This window comes from Telopea speciosissima, chromosome 9 (genome assembly GCF_018873765.1).
Source record: "Telopea speciosissima isolate NSW1024214 ecotype Mountain lineage chromosome 9, Tspe_v1, whole genome shotgun sequence".
Lineage (NCBI taxonomy): Eukaryota > Viridiplantae > Streptophyta > Magnoliopsida > Proteales > Proteaceae > Telopea > Telopea speciosissima.
Window position 1 is genome coordinate 26580729 of NC_057924.1, and position 11428 is coordinate 26592156.

The window sequence follows — 11428 nt, forward strand, 5'->3', positions numbered from 1 at the left end:
TGATCGTTGCCTCCCCTTCTTCAAAGCATTAAAAAACTAAGCCCGGGAGAGACAAACAAAGGGAACCAGGTTCACTTTCGAGTGGACGGAGGAATGCCAAACAGCATTCATGGAATTGAAGAGATATTTGGCCCAACCACCGCTCTTGACCAAGCCGAAACCAGGGGATACTCTCCAGCTTTATTTATCCATTACTACGGTAGCAGTGAGTGCGGTGTTGATCCAAGGAGATGGACGGGTACAGAGACCCATCTACTATGTCAGCAAGGTGCTCCTAGATGCAGAAACCAAATACAATAATGTGGAGAAGTATGCTTATGCTCTAGTAACAGTTGCTAGGAAGTTAAGCCCTTATTTCCAAGCCTATACCATAGAAGTAATAACAAACCAACCTTTGAAGAAAATCCTGGCCAACCATGACCATTTTGGAAGGCTGGTTGCATGGTCAGTAGAGCTGGGAGAATTTGACATGCAGTATAAGCCCCGCACTACCATTAAGGCTCAGGCCCTTGCAGACTTCGTTGTCGAATGCACCTTACCGGACAATGAGATAGCACCAGAGGCTAGAGCTAGGGAGGTAACTGAAACCTGGATGTTGTATGTGGACGGTTCATCTAATGATAATGGATGTGGCACTGGCCTAATATTGACAAGCCCAAGGGGATTCTTAGTGCAGTACGCTCTAAGATTTAAATTCCAGACCACGAACAACAGAGCAGAATATGAAGCCCTAATTGCAGGTCTGAATTTGGCAAAGAGTTTGGTAGTAAAGAACATCACCGTGCATAGCGATTCCCAGTTGGTGGTCAATCAAGTAAATGGAGAATATGAAGCGAAGACCGCGCATGGCACAATATTTGGGAAAGGTGTGCAACTTAATTACTGAGTTCACCAGCTTTCAAATATTACAGGTACCCCGAGCACAGAACGCCTCGACAGATGCACTTTCTTGGCTAGCTACCTGAGAATTTTAAGATCTAGGCAGAATAGTGTACATAGACATGCTCGGTGCGCCAAGTATAGATGAAACTGAGGACGTACTGCCCATTGAGGTTGAACCCTGCTGGATGGGCCCCCTAATAGCATATCTCTAAAGGGGCACACTCCCAACGGACAAGGAAGAAGCCAAAAAGATAAGAATGAGAGCAGCACGGTACACAATAATTGGGGAGTGCTTTACAAGAAGGCCATCCGAAGCAAAATACGTTTTGAGGGAAATCCACACAAGCATTTGCAAACAATACTTGGGGGGCATAGCATTGTCTCACAAAGTCATCAGGCAGGGATACTTTTGGCCATACCTACGGAAGGAAGCAATGAGTTTTGTGAGCAAATGCATCAAATGCCAAACATTTTCACCAATCACACGTCAACCGGCCACGAAGCTCACTTCAATCTCTAGTCCATTACCTTCCATGCAGTGGGGGATGGACATTCTAGGTCCATTCCCAAAGGCATCAGGAGCTAGACAATTTATGGTGGTGGCCATTGATTACTTCACCAAATGGGTAGAGGTAGAAGCTTTGGCAGTAATTTCAGCTGCGAAGGTATGGATATTCTTCCTCCATTCCGTTATATACAGAAATGGAATTCCAAGAACACTCATCACTGATAATGGAAAGCAATTTCAGTAAAAATTCAAGGAATTCAGGGATCAATATGAAATTTAGATGCGAAAGACCTCGGTAGCGCACCTGCAATCCAACGGCCTGGCAAAAGCCATGAACAAAATCCTATTGGATGGGATAAAAAAGAAGTTACAGACAGCCAAGGGATTATGGGCAGAGAAACTGCCCAGCATTTTATGGGCATACCGTACAACCACGAGAATTGCAACAGGCAAAACACCATTTATGGAACCATGGAGATAGGGGAAACATCAATGAGGGTGCAATTATATGTTCCAAAAGCTAATGATGAGGAGTTAAGAACAAATTTGGATCTGTTGGAAGAAATCTGAGAAACAGCGCAGGTAAGGAACGCTGCTCACCAACAACGGACGGCACACCGTTATAATGCAAAGTTGAAACTGAGAAAATTTCACCGAGGAGAACTGGTGCTTCGCAAGTTAGAGGCCTCTGATCCAAAGTCCATGGGAAAGCTAGCACCCAATTGGGAAGGACCGTGCAGAATCTTCAAACAGGTGGCGCTAGGAACTTTCCACTTGGAGACTTTGAGGGGAGTACCCCATACCACAGTCTTAGAATTAAGAAAATTTACAAAAATTCTATCAATAAGGCCATTCCTCATTTGGTTAAAATCAAAGTTGAGATTGTTTCAAAGTTTCATGTGACTATGGTTAATAAAGGCATCAACGCTTACTTATCAACTTTGGGGAGCAATGGTTCATTCTTCCAATCAAATTTTATAATCATTCTTCTAAGCAAATTTTACTTGTTAGTATTAATGATGTGCCAAAAATTCAGTGGTCATCCGATCATAATGGTGAGTTGCACCATAGGGGTGCTTCCCCAATGAAGATAATGGTCATCCGACCATAATGGTGAGTTGCACCATAGGGGTGCTTCCCCAATGAAGACAATGGCCATCCGACCATAATGGTGAGTTGCACCATAGGGGCGCTTCCCCAATAAAGACAATGGTCATCTGACCATAATGGTGAGTTGCACCATAGGGGCGCTTCCTCAATGAAGACATTGGTCATCCGACCATAATGGTGAGTTGCACCATAGGGGCGCTTCCCTAATGAAGACAATGGTCATCTGACCATAATGGTGTGTTGCACCATAGGGGCGCTTCCCCAATGAAGACAATGGTCATCTGACCATAATGGTGAGCTGCACCATAGGGGCGTTTCCTCAATGAAGATCATGGTCATCCTACCATAGGGGTATTTCTCCAATGGAGATCATGGTCATCCAACCATAGGGGCGGGGCGTTTCTCTAACAAAATTCCATGGTCATCCAACCATAATGGTGAGTTTCAACACAACGGCGTTCAGCAAAGACAATGGTTATTCGACCATATTGATGAGCTGCACCATAGAAACGTTCAAAAAGGGATCAAAAGTCTCAATTATTACTATCATCAGTGCTGACTGAGTAAAAGACTGACCACGATAAGGGAGTACAACAAAAGGGATAAAAATAGGAGAGAATTCAAAAATAAGAAAATTCTTTATTGACAGATTTCAAATGGTGCTACAAATACAAAAGTAAGGTGTGCTCGATTCCAGTGGGGTGCTCCTCCTGAAGGACCAAAGCACAGCGAGATCAAAATGCGCCTAACCCACAAGCTCATGTGCCTTGTCTTGATCCACAAGAGAAGAAGATTGAGGCACGAAGGAAGCAGGGGCCGAGAAGCATGAGACAGGAGTAGCAACAATAAGAGCATCAGGCAGAGTATGATCAACCCCGACATTCATGATGCAATTTAACCTTTCCCAAAGCGACCCCGAGAAGCCCAAGGGGATTGCTTCACCAAATGGGAATCACCATTCCGACATCTTTGAGCTCCTCTGAAGACAGAATGACCCCCATTGCCGGTCTCCTAAGCTTGCCATAGATGAGAAGGTTGAAGATGACGAGCAAGACACCGGTTTAAGTTCTTCAGTGCATTGCTTGTGCAAAACCTCCAAACCTTGAACCCTGAAGAGGTTAGGGAAGGCAAGAAACAACCCCCTCAAGACTCTCATCCTCTCTGTGATAGCATGACCCCACCAAACATTGGCAAGGGCACACCATACAGAAAGGTAGTCCAACAGCCTACAACCCCAAAAGACACTGTGTGTCGATTGAGGATCGAAGCTGTAAGGGCCAATGTCGATTAAAGATTGGAGCCGAGTGCAACTTCATCTCATAAAGAGCCAACATCCAAAAATATGCATCTAGTATAGCCATAAAGGGAACGACAACCAAAGCACCAGAGGAGTAAAAGAGCTTCAACAGAGTTGCAGGGAAAACATACATAGCAGAGATCCATGGCTTTGCTACAAACAATAGAAGCAAAGGAAAGTGGGAAAAAGAAGTGAAAAGAAGTACTTTTTAAAGAGGAACCAATGGTCCAGATCAAGAGGGGAATATAAAAAAGACAACCACCAGATTTAAGGGGAATAATTACCAAGACCCACGTGGTCAGCCCTTGCACTTATCTTCTTCAAAAACTGTGAAAGGGTTCCACTACGGAGGCAACAATTCAGCTTCTACTTAAGTTCCATTAATGGCACAGTAAACGGAGCATTGAGAAGCACACAAGCAATAAATGTTCTACGTTGGAAGTTATAAACAAAATCCCCTGGGAAAGATCTCCCAGTCATAAAGGCAACTTTCTATAAAAAAAAGGGCGAGCACCACAAAAAGAGATAGTATTCCATCTAGTTAAGATAAAAAGCTAAGCCTTATGAGCCAGATAAGTACCGAGCATTATGATCAAAAGGGATGAAAATTCCATAAATAAAATATGCCAATTGTTACTGCCCAACCAGATACAATGAATTGGTTACAAATACAGATGCTTGGGATGTGGAGGATTAGGGGGCAAAGGCCTTGGAACATTCTCGGGAGGGGGAAAGAAAGGTACCAAGACGGAAGATGGATCCAACGTCACCTCCCGAACGGGAATTCAGGGATTAAAGCCCAGCTTAATCTTCCCCAATTTAAAGTAAGGGGCAGCCTTCCTTATCTTATCATACAGGCGCTGGGCACCTTCTAGTGGCTTCTCCTCACAGAAGCGCTGGAAGACTGCCAACTTCACAAGATGTTCGATAGTGAGATTGGCAGCTGCATACTTCTCCACCCAGAGATAGTCAGCAACGTTATCTATAATATCCCGAGCAAAATCCAATCTTTTCAGCAAATCTTTCTCCCAACTTTCAAGAGACTTGTAGTAGTTTAATTCACTCTCAAGGCAAGAATTACGCTTTCACAGGATGACATTTGTGGTCACATATGCCGTTATCCGAGCTTGTAATTCCTTTTCTCACTCCACGGCATTAGATTGTGTGCTACCGGGCATGGAAAGGTAATCCTATAGATAAGATACAAAGGTTATGGTCGGATGATGTAACATCTAAGAAGTCAGCATAGGATAAGAAGGTCTAGAAAGTAATAAGAAACTAATTATTCTTCATTAGAAGTGCATGAGATGAGTTACATTTCCAGAGTGGACAAAAAGAACATGACAAAAAAGCCAAAAAGAAAAGGGAGAAGAGCTAAACTAAAGTGGCATCCTTTGGATCTTGTGCATCAGAGGCGGGAACTGCCCCATCTGCCGATGCCGATGTCGGGTTCTCCTTTGACAGCTCAATACCCTGTTCAGCGGCTTGCTCAGGAATCTTCTTAGCCAACTCAGCTTGCTTGGAAGCTTCAGTCACGATCTCCTCTGTACCCACTGAAGAAGTTGGTCCCCCGACCTCGGTACTAGCCACTGGAGGAGTTACGGAAGAAGAACGCAACAGTGGAATCACCAATTGACCCCTAGTCAAAGTGGAGGCTTATCAACTAAGTAAGCATGTATTGCACCTTGAATATGCTGTCGAAGTCAAAGTCAGGCTGCTTTTCCTTCACTTGCTCCCAGATGGAGTGAGACACTTGCAAATAAATCTTTGAGGCCGTCTTCAGATGCTCCTTGGTATTTGCCTCCGAGCAGAGATAAACTTCTATGGCCTTGGCACTAGAACTATCAAATTTGGACTTCAAGCTGGCAATTTCCTTTTTTTGGTTCTTAACCAGCTGGTCCTTCTCATGCAGTTCTTCTTCGACCTTCTTATAAGAACAGAGGAGAGTCTCCACCGGCACCTCAGTCGTAGCAAGCTTTGCATCTGCCTTAGCATGAGCCTTCTCCGCTGCCTTCTTCCCCTCCATCAATTCTTTCACCTCGGTAGCCAAGAGATGGATCCGATCATTCCTATCAGGACAAATTTGCTTCAGCTCCCTACACTCCTCCAACTGGATGTATACTGAGGCAATATTTCTCTTACGCTCCACCAACCTATAAGTAAAAGCCAAAGCCCGGAGCAAGGAAAAATCAGCAATAACCACCTGAAATCCTAAGATCTATAAAAAGGAAGAGCATTACCTCATAAACTCGTGCAAGGGTGGAACTCTCTAACGTATCGTCATCCATATCCGAGAGCAGATCCTGATCAGCTAGAGGAACGCAATTTAATATCAAATGCTTGGTGGCCCCTGCATCGCCTATCACTTACCGACCACTTGGGAACAAACACATCCGAGTTTATCTTCTCCTTCCCTTTGTCCTTCCTAGCGACTTCCAATGAGGGGGCATCCTCAAAGACTGTGAGAGAGCCCTGCTCCCGTGCTGTATGATCGGAGGAGGAAGATATCTTCTTCTTGCTCAAATGCTGCCTCTGAATTTTGTGATCCTGGGAGGACGAAGGAGGGGCATTCTTCTTGGGTTCTTTTCTTGAAAGACACTTATGATCTGTTGGAGCCTCCTTTCTTTTCTTGCCCTTATCTATGGCAGAAAGAATTGTATCCTCGGTGACCCAAAGATTCTCTGTCTCCATGAAACTGGTGAGGGAACCCAAAGAAAACTCCACTACAACAAACATAAAAGAAAAGGTTAGCAACAAGTAAAAATCCATCAGAGGAGGACAGTAAGAGGCAAATTCCAGGGGCGCTCACCCCTCTCCAATTCAGACATGTCCAGAGGGTCAATGGCCTCCACCTCCACATGTTCCTGCTCGGTCACCATTATTTCCAAAGTGGATAGGTCCTCAGCGTCAAGACAGGGGGTTCTATTCCGAGCGGAGGTGCTCGGATAACCCCATGCAGTGGGAAACTTGGGCCCCATATATGAAGCCCAAAAGAATCTCTGCTTCCAACAATGAATGGAGGTGGGGATCTTGCCCATCACAGGAATGTCACGCTGACAAAAGTAATACCACCTGGGATGACCACTATTCGAATTCAATAGGAAACACCTAATGAACAGAGCAGGAGAGGGACGTCTGCCTAACCGGGTACACCTAACTACAAAGGCTCCTACACATCTCCAGCAGTTGGGGACCAGTTGACTGGGGGCAACCCCATAATATTTAAGAAGACAAGAAATAAAGGTAGGAAGAGGGTAACGGAGCCCCGCCTCAAAGGCATCTAAGATGAGGCCGACCTCGTTGGGATGCTCCATGTTTAACCCATCCTCGGGAGAAGGGACTCTACGGTCAATAGACTCCAGGATCGAATAAACTTCTCGGATCTCCACAAGGTCGCGCACTAACAATACTGAGGGGATCTCATCCACCCCTTTCCATATAGTAGGATCAAATTGGGGTTTACGAATGCGATAACCCCTTTTCCCACTAGAAGTTGATGATTTTCTAGGGGAGGCACGATTGGAAGTACTAGCGGAAGCACCAGATGTACTTCATGGAACTAAAATGGAAGCCCTAGTAATTGTGGCACCCACCACAGATGGCTGGGAGGAGCCCCTTGGTTTCTTCTCACACCTTCTCCATGATACAACTCCTCAACCTCTTTTAATAAGGAATCTACCTCCCAATTGGGCTCAGGGACCAAAGTTTTCTTAGATTTGCCATCTCTCAAACTAAACAAAAAAGAAAGCAAATGAAGAAATAAAGAGAAAAGGGAAAGGAAGAACTTACTTAAGCAAAAAGGGACGCGGTTGATAAAAAGAAGAGGCATAGAGCGAAATGGCTTCAGAAACTCAAAAGGTTTTTTAAGCAAAGAAACTTAAAGACAATGAGGAAGGAAAGGCAGCAGAAGTTAGAGCACTTTATACTCTTGGGGTAATGAAACAAGGCTCCTGATCCAACCAACCATTTGTTTGAATGACTGAGATATAAAGAAGAAGAAGAAAAGACACATGTTTCGAGAGTGAGATAAGCTGTCTCTACAAGGAAAACACCGGGAAAGCAAGAAGTTTAAATTTGAACTTTATGGCATCCCATCAACTTCCCTCAAAAGGCGTGAAATCCGGAAGATATTTTGGACCCACGTGCAAACATTGGCGAATGGCAGCACAATTATAAAACACATACGAGAGTAAAGTCGTCCAAAAGGAGGAGGACAATTCAAGGGGAAAATGGTTCATGATTGGTATCCAACATTGTCGAACATTAAAACCGACCATCAACGAGACATACTAAACCGGTAAAGATTAAGAGTGACTGAGCATACAAACCAAGCTACATTTGCACGGGATAGTCAGATAATTTTCTCTCCATACCTCACTTCAGGTAAGGGGAGTAGGGGGCAAATGATATGCCACATTCTGTCTATCTAATACTTGCTTGGCCCGTGGCCCGACTTGGGTTACAAGAAGCCAGCCCCCAGCCAGAAACATTGGGGGCCATGCCCAAGATAGTTATACAGGCCTAGACACATCAACAAACATAGTTGTAAACTTCCAAGTGGGTATATGTTGATAACCGTAATTCACATGCCAAATTTGGAAAGAGCCCAAGATTTGAGGGGAGAATCTCAATTTTTGGAAGGGTTTCCTAATCTGAGCATGCAAGGACCATCTTACCAGAAAGAAAAGGTCCTCTGGCAGATCAAAGAGATGTAATAGGAAAAGGATTGGGCTTGAACTTGTATAAATATGAGCCCTGTTTGCTCATGTACAGGGATCTCATTCTTCTATCAATAGAGAAATCAAAAAACATATTAGAGCTATCTTCATTTTCCATATTCTTTCCTAGCCCAGTGCTAGCTTGAAAGTTGCACTACTTGAAGATCTTCCTCCGGCAACATTCTTTGTGCAACATAATCAAATAGTTATAAGGTGTTCATTAGTTAATGATAATATACACTGTAGTTACAATTTTCCTATGACAATCAAGTAATTACTCCAAAGGTATACACAGAGTTTGTACATGAAAAAAGATGATTATAAAAGTAAAGAATAAGATTATGCCCCAAGGGCACCGTCCTTGAATGTACACCAACATCCAAGTCCAAGCCACTAACTCCACTCGATTTGCATCAAAGGAGCACATCAAGAGAATTACCTGCATAACAACTAAAAGAGGTTGCGCAATGGGGTTAGCTCCACAAGCTAGTGAGAGAGCAAGGGGAATGCAGATATACACAAACACACAATTACAAATAGTTCATGATGCATGCACATGTTAGATTTATTTTCCACCTAGCACACAAATCTAAGTCAGGTATATGCTACTATGATAACTCGGGAGACACTGTGGGTCACTTAACTTATTGCCACAATGAAACCCCAATTATCACAAGGGAGCCTACGCTGGCCGTGGGCCTTTCCACCCAGTGGCAGACCTCGATAGCCATCACTACCCCTAACCTAGCCTCTCTCCCCCATAGGCAACAGGTGCTCTGACTACCTAACACATAAACCCCTATTAGTAAGGGTCGTAGCATAATGGAACAAAAATCCTAACCACAAATATACTACATGCAAGTCCTATCGTCCTGAGAGGTATTTCGGGTGTAGCAATATCCCATTCCATCTAGTACCTGGGTACCAGCACGGCATGGCATGGCACATACAAGGCAGGATGATTGTCAATGGATTTCATAAAAATTTTGGTGTTCCGGTACCAATACACCCAGCACCATAACCCAATACAATAATGAAGCAATCCACATATCCACCTTCGAATCAGTTCACAATCAAGATAAATAATGCAAATATGCGACATCTTATTAATCGTACAAGTAGCATGGAAATTTAATATTTAATAATAAGTAAACCCAAATAATCACCCAAAACCCACTCAACATTAGTTTGCGTAAGATTTGGTGTGTCTATTAGCTCTTGCTTCCATACACGCTCTCTTGTACGAGTTAAACAACCTAAAGGTGTGAGAGCACATGTTAGAAGATGTGTGGAGGGGTCCCATGCTGAGTCCCAAAGGTTAAAGTTGGGTTTTACCCAAGATGGTATGGATGGACTCAGGGACGGAAGCAACAGGGTGAGTCCGTTCCTAGCTCCGTCTAGGCCAAATGGTCAAGATGAGAGGGACGGATTCACGGATGGAACCTCACCATGAATCTGTTCGTGCATTCGTCCAAACCCTGAGACATTCCCAAGAGGGACCGGAACTACGGATGGAACTACTAGGTGAATCCATCCCTAGCTCCGTTCGAGCCAGTTACCAAAATGCATTGGATGGATCCACGGATGGAACCACGATGCTGGATCCGTTCGTGCATCCGTCGAGGTCCTGTCCTAGATTTTGAAGGATTTTCATTCTCATCGTGGAACTTGGAGGACACATGGCCCTCAGGGTTAGAGAGGGGAGTCACAAGCCTTCCTAGGGTCATTAGCACCTAGTTCATCCATGGGCACAAGGTCTCACTAGGATCCAACTCCTCTGGTCCAAATTTAGGGTTTAAGGTTGCGAAAGTCATAGGACAGCAACAATGGTTGTAAATGGGGCTGAGTAGAGCTATAATTAGGGGTAGGTCCTCATTAATGAAAGCCCATCATGAGCTAAGCTCCACCTTGAGTCCCAAGTGGAACCCTAGGTTAACCCATCCTTAGGTAAAACCTCCCAAAACCCAAAAATGGAGAAAGGGGAGAGAGTAGTAGGATGCAACCTTACCTAGATGAGTGGAGCCCCATACTCAAGCTCCAAATAAGCCTTGAAGCTCCACCTTCCACTCTCTTCTTCCTCCTTTCCCTCCTTTTCTTCTTTCCTTCTCCAGACAGCAAGAGGGGAGGGGAAGGACAGCAAGGCTTTCTCTTTCTTTCCTTTCCCTCCCTTTCCTCTTTCTTTCTTCTTCTTCTTCTTCTCCTCCACGGTTTGGCTTAGGTGAGAATGAAATGGAAATTTTTTGAGCTAAGCCCTCTTTTTATAAAATGAAATGAGCCTTAGGGCCTGTTTTCCTAGGTCCTTAAACTTAAGAATCCATTTAATTCAAGTTAGGCCTTAGGACCAGTTTGGCTAAGGTTCTAAGCCTTTAGGTCCAATTAGTTAGGGTATGTCGGGCTTAGCTTAAGGTCCAAAAATGTATTTTAGTCTAAGGCTTGTTTGGCTCGGTCTAATTAAAAGAAAAAAACCATTATTTGTTTTAGTTAAGCCTTATGGGCCCAACAATTCAAGAGAGGGTAAGGGTGGGGTTCCATCATGTCTGAGGACATGGCCATAGTGTCCGAAACACGAGGACGCTGGCCCCACATAGGAAAATAATTAAAAAGCAAGAAATAGCATGGACGGATCCATGGAAGGAACCAGTCTTGTGAGTCCGTCTGTGACTCCGTTGCTGCTGTAAGGGCTAAAAAACACAAAGAAAGTTGTCGAGCTTTGACCCACACTTCCAGGACTCCGAGGGGGGTATGTATACCAAACATTTAGGGTTCCAAACTTATCCATTGTGTGGTCCAATCGTCCATCAAGGCTTGAATACAATCCTTGTGTTCGAGCTTTTCCTTTAACTGTTACGGTCCAGAGTCACAGGTGTTGACCATTGGCATCGTCGCGACATCCGTCAGTAAAAAAATTCAATT